Source organism: Cucurbita pepo, chromosome 3, assembly GCF_057944985.1.
Source record: "Cucurbita pepo subsp. pepo isolate OVF chromosome 3, ASM5794498v1, whole genome shotgun sequence".
In the NCBI taxonomy this organism is placed as follows: domain Eukaryota; kingdom Viridiplantae; phylum Streptophyta; class Magnoliopsida; order Cucurbitales; family Cucurbitaceae; genus Cucurbita; species Cucurbita pepo.
In genome coordinates this window covers 11,843,021-11,852,430 of record NC_141800.1, presented here as the reverse complement: position 1 = coordinate 11,852,430, position 9,410 = coordinate 11,843,021, and the positions used below count along the sequence as shown (strand labels likewise).

The following is a 9,410-nucleotide window of genomic DNA, read 5'->3' as shown; positions in this document are numbered from 1 at the left end:
GGACGACGCGTTTCTTACAGCCACATATCTCATCAATCGTCTTCCTACTCGTGTCATCGATAAAAAATGCCCCTTAGAGCTTCTTTTTCATACCCCACCAAATTACTCCTTATTAAAAATTTTTGGGTGTGCTTGTTGGCCTCATCTTCGTCCTTATAACAAACAAAAGCTCTCTTTTCGATCAAAGGAATGTGTCTTTCTAGGCTACAGTTCTTCACATAAAGGGTATAAGTGTCTTGACACCGATTCTGGTCGTGTCTATATGTCTAGAGATGTCATATTTGATGAAAATGTTTTTCCATTGAAGAGAGCCCCACCTAATTCTTCCCCAATCATGCAGTCGACGCATAATGCCCCTGATTTGTGCACCTTGCATTTGGGTAATAGCAGTACTAATTTGGAGAATGATCACATGCATATGCCTGGGCCTACTAACTCTTTGGATGCAGAAAATTTGGTGTCTACATCAGCTTCGGAATTGCCGCAACAATCCTCCGCGTCGTTGCCATGTGAATCGGCGTTGGTTGTTCCGCCAATGATTGAGGCCTTGGCTCCTCCGCCAGCAGATGATATTGCACAATGCCCGGTCGAATGCTCGGCCGCTGGTCAACCAACTACTGTAGCATCGGTTGCTCCCCTCGCAACGGCTGATACGGCCGTCCCCTCAAATGTGGATCCTGCACCTACTACTCATCCGTATGGTACTCGATTGAAGCACAATATCAAGAAACCCAAGGTGCGTACAGATGGAACAGTAACATATCTTGTAGCTCGGTCTTCTGCCTCTGAACCTACTTCACATATTACTGCTATGGAGCATCCCCTCTGGCGTCAGGCAATGAATGATGAATTTCAGGCACTTCAAAAAAATAAGACATGGCACTTAGTTCCTCCTCGTGCTGGTCATAACGTTATTGATTGCAAATGGGTTTTCAAACTCAAACAAAAGCCAGATGGCTCTATTGATCGCTACAAAGCACGCCTGGTTGCTAAAGGTTTTAAACAGTAGTATGGCGTTGATTATGATGATACCTTTAGTCCAGTTGTTAAGCCCACTACCATTCGGCTCTTATTATCTCTTGCTATTTTTCGTGGTTGGGCTATTCGGCAGATTGATATTCAAAATGCTTTTCTTCATGGCTTTCTTAATGAAGATGTTTATATGAAGCAGCCCCCTGGATTTGTGGATTCTCAACACCCTGGTTATCTCTGCAAGCTGGATAAGTCGCTTTATGGCCTTAAACAAGCTCCGCGTGCCTGGTTTTCTCGCCTTAGCTCCAAACTATTACAGCTGGATTTTACACCTTCAAAGGCTGATGTCTCTCTTTTCATTTTTAACAAAACGGGCATTCAGATGTATATCCTCATCTACGTTGATGACATTATTATCATCAGCTCATCTTCTACGGCTACTGAGAAACTTCTTACACAGCTTCAGGATGATTTTGCCGTCAAGGATCTTGGTATTTTGAGTTATTTTCTTGGGATTGAGGTCCGCCATACTTCCAGTAGACTTATTCTGACACAACATAAATACATTCGAGATTTATTAGCCAGAACCAATATGCTCACCTCCAAAGGTGTGCCCACACCTATGCTTCCCAGTGAGAAGTTGTTATTGAATGGTGGTGAAAAGCTCTCACCTGAGGATACTACTCGCTATCGAAGTGTCGTTGGTGCTCTCCAATATTTGTCTCTAACACGTCCTGATATATCCTTCTGTGTCAACAGAGTGTGTTAGTTCATGTCCTCTCCGACTTCTATACATTGGGCGGCAGTCAAACGAATTCTCCGTTATCTACATGACACTATTGATATGGGTTTGTGTCTTACAAAGTCCAGCACTGATTTGTTGAGTGCCTTTTCAGATGCTGATTGCGCTGGGAATCCTGATGATCGTCGAAGCACTGGAGGCTATTTGATCTTCTTTGGTGGCAATCTTATCTCTTGGAGTTCGAGGAAACAATCAACAGTTTCTCGTTCTAGTACGGAAGCCGAATATAAGGCGGTTGCTGATGCCACTGCCGAATTAATTTGGATCCAAGTCCTCTTGCGTGAGCTCGGGATCTCGCAAGCGCGAGCACCTAGCCTATGGTGTGACAACATTGGTGCCACCTACCTATCCGCCAATCCAATCTTTTATCGACGGACGAAGAATGTTGAGGTTGATTATCACTTCGTTCGTGAACGAGTATCGACTCGTCAGCTTGATGTTCGACTCATATCTTCCAAGGATCAGCTCGCCGATACCATGACAAAGCCACTGCCAGCTCCTTCTTTTAGCTATTTTAGGCGCAATCTGAACTTAGTAGTACATCGTCCAGATTGAGGGGGGTGTTAAACCTAAAATAGATCATAACTGTATATACTAAAATAGTCTAAGATTTACTAGTTTTTATGATTTGAAGGGTTTGTTACCAAATCTATGATTTTATGGTTTGTTACCAAATCATAGATTTGGAATGTAATCTTCATTATACGCATCTATAAATACATGAGGTCGTGACCCATAAAGGTCATCGTGCCATTCAATCTAACAAACACAACTTACCACTCTAACAAAGGTTTTGGAATTTTGATCCTATTCTCTTTTAGGCCATTTTGAAGATCATGTTCTTCATGTTTGGAATATATAACATTGTAACACTTGGACGTTTCCTTTTTCTTTGATTTCTATAGATATTAGACGATGATAGACTTGCTGCACCAGGAGAGATAATTAGACCAAATGACGTTTTTGTCAAATCTCCCATCATAACCAAAGGATGCCCTTACCAGGAATACCAGATAGGTCGGTTGAAGTCCTTTGATATCTTTGACGTCTCATTGATGCTATTAGTTCTTACTCTATTTTTCAACGGGCACACATAGGTGACAAATATTTAAAGAAGGAGAGCCGACGTTTATGTATCAAATTCTTAATTCGCCAAACCCGTAGACTAGAGGTGGGTAATATTTATCTAGGGTCACCTTAGTAACAATATTCTCATTATGGAACCTTTCCCTCCTTTAAATAACTTAAATGCTTGTTTTCTCAACTTTTCAAAAGGGCGTATGAGGCACCAATAAGGACATATGGGTTATTGTCATCATCTGAACCTCACCTCTTCTATCTCCTTTTACTTTCCAAGGGAGAAATATCTTTATACAATTACTTTGTTTCAAAAATCTACTTGGCTTTTATGTTGACTAGAGGAGAGGAGATTGGGTTTTATCTGATCCCCTAAATTTTGAGGTTAAGGCCGGGGGCCTTACCTGGTCCTTCAACAAGCCTATCTTTGCCACTCTTATCTACTCGTTCCTCTTATCTTGTTTATGTCTCGACTTCTCTTCAATACTCACTTTTTCTAGTGTGTTAGATGATACTCCTCTTTGGTCGCATCATAGCACTCGTCTAGGTCCTCACGTGGCCGGATGGGTGTCACTTGAGGGTCGTCGCTTCTCTTGTCGCGACGTGGGGGTCACAACTTAGTCTTTTTATAGTTGGGTTGTGACATTCTCCCCCATTTAAATTAGTGAACGTCCTCGATGATTTACTTGGGGGCACAACCACTCCATGGATTGTGACACTCTCCCCCACTTAATTTCGACATCGTCCTCGATGACGATCCAACTTTGGACTGGCTGTTAACGGACCCACTGGAAATACGTGCTTCAAACAAAATATGGAAACTACCCACTACTTAAGAGCTCTCCCACTAGAGGTCCTTCCCTCGGTCTCTGAGACTAGCAACATAAGCATGGCAAAACAACTACACTATGGTTGTGGGCTACCCTTTTGGCCCTCCCTTGCCCTTCCGTGGACTTGAACCGGGACTCACCAGACAGACTAACTAGCTTCTGCATATCGTCGCCTAGGCTAGGGGGAGCATGCCCCAAACTTTGGCCACTCTCGCCACCCTCGTCATATTCTTTGAGCCCCACACCATGGTGTACCAGCCGTTGCGAGGGGAGCAACCGGTGCTACAGCAGTCGGTCTACCAGCAACCGAGGATCTGATTGGGCATTGCGCAATACCATTTGCTGGCGGAGGATCCGAGGCCAATATCATTGGAAGAACAACCGATGTTGATTCACAAAGCAGCGACGTGGAAGATTGCGGCGGCAATCCCGAAGCTGATGTAAGCACCAGATTTTCTACATCCAAAGAGTTAATAAGCACACATAAATGCATATGATCATTCTCCAAATTTGTACTGCTGTTACCCAAATGAAAGGTGCACAAATCAGGGGCATTGTGCGTCGGCTGCAAGGTTGGGGAAGAACTGGGTGTGGCTTTCTTGAACAAAAAAATATTCTCATCAAATATGACGTCTCTAGAAATATAGACACGACCAGAATTGATGTCAAGACACTTATACCCTTTATGTAAAGAACTGTAGCCTAAAAAGACACATTCCTTGGATCGATAAGAGAGCTTTTGTTTGTTTTGAGGGTGAAGATGAGACCAACAAGCACACCCAAAAACTTTTAATAAGGAGTAATTTGGTGAGGTATGAAAAAGACGCTCTAAGGGGCATTTGTTATCAATGAAACGAGTAGGAAGACGATTGATGAGATATGTGGTTGTAAGAAATGCGTCATCCCAAAATTTAATAGGTCCATCAACATGAGGTAGAAGGGCTAGGCAAGTTTCAACAATATGACGGTGCTTGCGTTCAGCAGAACCATTTTATTGATGCGTGTGAGGGCACGAAACACGATGAGCAATTCCAAGGGAACAAAAGAATGTGTTGTGAATTTTCTGATATTCCCTACCCCAATTAGACTAGACACACTTGATTTTAATATACTGGAAGTGCTCAACATGAGCTTGGAATTGCAGAAGTATACGAGGAGCTTTTGTACGATCATGCATCAAATAGATCCACAAAAATTTACTGAAATCATCAATGAAACTGATATAATATTTAAAGTCCCACAACAGATGGAGGTGCAGGACCCCAAACATCTGAAATAATCAGTTCTAAAGTTGACGAAGACCTATGAAAAGAACTAGTTTATGATAACTGATGACTTTTTGCTAACTGACACGCATTACAAACTGGCAAAGGTGACTCACTACCACACGAAATATTATCAACGGAAAGAAGATCTTTGGAAATTTCAGGCACATGCAAAATATTACGCAATACAAAAGGACGAGCAGCAGTATTAATTGAAGAATGACCAGTATGCAAAATACGCAAACATGCTCCATTGTCGACTTCAACTTGTTCACCTCCATGATAGAGTTCACGCACAGCGAGATGATCCAGGTCACTGGTGATATGATCAGTAGTGCTTGTGTCGTTGTACCAACTTGGATCAATCTTGTAAGAGAAAGTAGCCGTCAGTGCCGCAGAAGGAGGTTCATCTAGATAGGACTCATCCATTTATACCAGTAGCGAACGACAGTATGCCCCACTTTGCCGCAGATCTGGCAGGAAGGACGAACAGAAGGGTCACGGCGATCATTTGTGGGATGAGAGGGTATGCCACCTCGAGAATGGCCACGACCACGATCCCTACGCCCACGATTCATCTTCTAACCACCACGATCGGCATAGTTGACCGAAGATCCAAGATTCAACTACAGTTCAGCCTGATGTTGTAGTTGCCGAGCTTCAAACGCCATTAGATGTGCAAACACATAATCAAGTATGAGAGCTTTCACTCTTGGTATTCATCGAGGTGACGAAGGGATTATAGTCAGGGCCAAGACCAGCGACGAGATATGCGATCACGTCATCATCCCGCAAGGTAGAGTCGGCGACGGCCAACTCGGTGGCCATCCCTTTGATCTTGCAAAAATAATCTGCAGCAGACAAATCACATTTCTTGGACGTGGCGAGCTCAACACGAATCTGAACAGTGCGAGCACAAGTTGACGATGAAAACATCCGCTGAAGGGTATTCCACGCCTCCTTGGACGTAGTAACGGCAACAACATCGCGAAGAATTTCCTCAGACATGGAGGAGAGAAGGCTGCTAAGGACCATGATCACCGCGCCTAACCCTTGGATCACCAACCACATGACCCCGACCTTCAACCATGTTCGGACGACGAAAGGAAGATAGTGAGAAAACGAGAAAGACAGAGAGAAAATCGACGAAGCTCCAACGAAACCAAACCATACAAAATCGATGTCGAAACTTCTGATTTACACCATGAAAAAACCCCAAAGACCTTTACACACACCAGGGATAGATTTTGGCATTGGTTACACGTTCTACACCGTTGGGAAAGGAAGACAGAACATTATTTTTTTGGATCTTTTCATATCTAGGAGGTTTAGACCTTTACGAGCCAAACAAACACGAGAAACGGGAAGAGGGAGGAGAGAAGACGCGAAACTAAAAGAAAACCATGAAAAAAATGAACGTCAAAGCAACGTTTCCAAGAAGAGAGAGAGATCGCTGGAGTTCCTCTATTAAATGGGCAAAGAAGACGAACCCGACCCGAGCGCCGGACCTGCCACCTGAACGGAAATCCAACCCAGTCAAAACTCAAATCATGCCTCAGGCCAACCCAAACTACGCCTCAGGCCTAGCCCATTAGTCACAAACCGAACAAAAGCGTATGACGTATACGAGGAGCTAGGATTTTATATATATTTAGGGAGTACGTCGACTAAGGCCTACCAAGTAAGTGGCTCTCCTGTCGTAGGTTACGCATTTATATACTGTATGTTGCCACGTGCCGTGGATTCGCACGTATCATTAAATTGTATGGTAGACTGATATGCTTTAATACGTAAGCTTGTGAAATGTGAATGTATGTTGTTTTAGTGTGGATTTGACGTGCGACTTAGTATGATGTGATATTATGGCTCCTAAATTGTATGTAAAACAACATGCTATGTGTGACATGAAATTACGAACTATAGCATGAAATATAACCCCGTTAGAATTATGCATGATAGAAAAACTAAAAAATGAAAGATATTATGATATGAATGAAGCTGATAGCGGGGTTATATTTACTAACGATAAAGGTAGTAGTATTGGGGACCTCATGCATTATGTGTGCTCATGCATTGGAGGGATACCCCTATCCATCACGAGGGTATGGACGCGTACACCCAAGTGTAGGAGAACGATCGTTATGTTTTACATAACGCTGTCGTGACGGTTACTAGTTCTAACGGCTGTAAACTAGTGTTTTGTTCATGTATATGTAAGTTCATAAAAATCACAAACTATTGAAAATATTCACTTCTTTTGCGTAAGATTTGACTGCATCATAGAGCAACAAATGTCAAATCCTTTAGTTTAACCAATTTAAGAGTCAAAACCCTATTTTCAAACTCATTGTATTTGAATAATTCATTGTTTGAATCTAATTTACTAATCAAAGCCCTATTTTCAACTTCCTTTGATTTAAACATTACATTGATAAACCATTTGATGGAGCCCAATTTAAGAGTCAAAACTTAGTTGACAATGTTATTAGATTTATATTTAGAGACGCATCGTTTGATAAATTATTTGATGGAGCCCAATTTTGAGATTTTATTGATGCTCAGAAAAATGCTTACAAATAAAATAACTTATAAAAATATAGACGAAAGTCATAGAAAATTAGAAATATGGTCCAAGTCAATTTGGACGGGTAATTTGGTCCATCTGCCTCCTCTCTCATTAGGCACCTCAATTTAAGGTTAGCAGCAGATAGTGATATATATATATATATATATATATATATATATATATAGTTACAAACATATATATCTATATATAGAGAAGCATTCTTGACTCTTGAATCGTCCAAAACCGTCAAAAATGAGAAAAATCTAAAGGTAAAGTTCATGAATCTAGATTCTCGTATTTCCTTTACATCTGTGAAAAATATTAAGAGTTAGGTTATGAAATTTGAGAATGTTAATCTACAGATGATTACGTTCATAATCCATGAAGGAAGTTGTAGTCCATTCGGACAAGAGATAGGAGTCCCGACGTTCGTCACGATCTATGAGTTTACACTTTTAGCTAACTTTGGACTCCGTTATACATGTCTATACTTAGAAATAAATTACAAGAAAATTGCTTACTTGTAGATGGATATAAACTCTACAAATCTTGTGAAGGACTCTGCAAGGACCGACCTGACTCGATGACTCTAAGAAAACAGGTAAATTTTTCACAAAATGAAACAAACCAAATTTAAATCATAACATACCTTATATTAAGATAAAATTTATACAAAGTATTTTGAAACACAATACGACAGTTAAAACACAAATTAAGGGACGACACAAAAAGGTTGAAGGACGACGGGTGAGGTTTGTCTATGGCACCTGCTCCAGAGTCCGCTCCCGACCTCGACCAGCTCCTTATTACCTGAAAAAAATGGAGAATAAGGAATGAGTACAAGATTCAGTAGCCTACTTGTAGGCTCTTAATCGTGTCCTTGATATGCTAGGGTACCACACTTTTTCTTTTCTTGTTCGTGTTCTTGTTCTAAGTTCTTGTTATCTTTCTTAATTGGTTCTCCAAGACACTCCCGTTAGGATTTATTGTACTAGGCATAAACTTGTCAATTCGATTCCTTCTCCCATTGAGGACACTCATATCTAAGATATCCTAACCGATGACACTTATAATACTCAACTATAATTTTGTTGAATGAATGTCTACCTCTTCCTCGAAAAAATTCACAAGCTCGATCGCCTTCTATTTCACCGATTCTAGTGCTTGTTCATCACCTCCACAATCATTCAATCTTTGCTCTTGTACCAGCAAACTGGTTTGTAATTCATCGATAGTTAAGATGTCTAAGTTATTAAACTGTTCAATCGAACATAGAACGTAGTCAAACCTTAAGGTCATTGATCTCAAGATTTTTTAAATGATCACCACTTGTTTATGTTTTTAACATGAATTTTCATCTTTTTTGCAATAGTGAGTGTTCGAACAAAATATGCATCAACACTCTTCTTTCATTCGTAAGAGATATCAAATAGCGTACAAGACAAAAAATGGTTAGGGTTGGGTTTTAAAACATATATCTATTTATTTTCAAACATTTAATTAAGATTTACAACTCAATTTGAATATACAATTTGAAAAATTATCTTCCAAATAGTTAAAAATTATTATAGAATAAAAAATGTAATTAAATAAAAATAATATATGTATGGATGATTCTGTGGCCCAATGGATAAGGCGCCGGTCTACAAAACCATAGATTTTAGGTTTGATCCCTAGCAGAGTTGGTACATGACCCATAAAACTGGTGGACTATCTATTTATATTCAAACATTTAATTAAGATTTTTTTTTGGAAAGATTTGAAAATTATCTTCCAAATAGTTAAAAATTACTCGAGAGTAAGTAAAAATATTGTATGTATTGATGACTCTGTGGCCCAATGGATAAGGTGCTGGTCTACGAAACCAGAGATTCTGGGTTCGATCCCCAGCAGAGTCG

The 9,410-nt window shown here is 40.5% G+C and overlaps 2 non-coding genes across 2 annotated transcripts; one reads left to right on the top strand and one right to left on the bottom strand.

Moving 5' to 3' along the window:
- Positions 1-5,603: 5,603 nt before the first annotated feature.
- Positions 5,604-5,744, bottom strand: LOC147793244 (small nucleolar RNA Z247). The gene has a single exon (XR_015420520.1). It is a non-coding gene; the product is annotated as a small nucleolar RNA Z247 (small nucleolar RNA).
- A 3,593-nt stretch (positions 5,745-9,337) lies between these two features.
- TRNAR-ACG (transfer RNA arginine (anticodon ACG)) lies at positions 9,338-9,410 on the top strand. Its single transcript has one exon. It is a non-coding gene; the product is annotated as a tRNA-Arg (tRNA).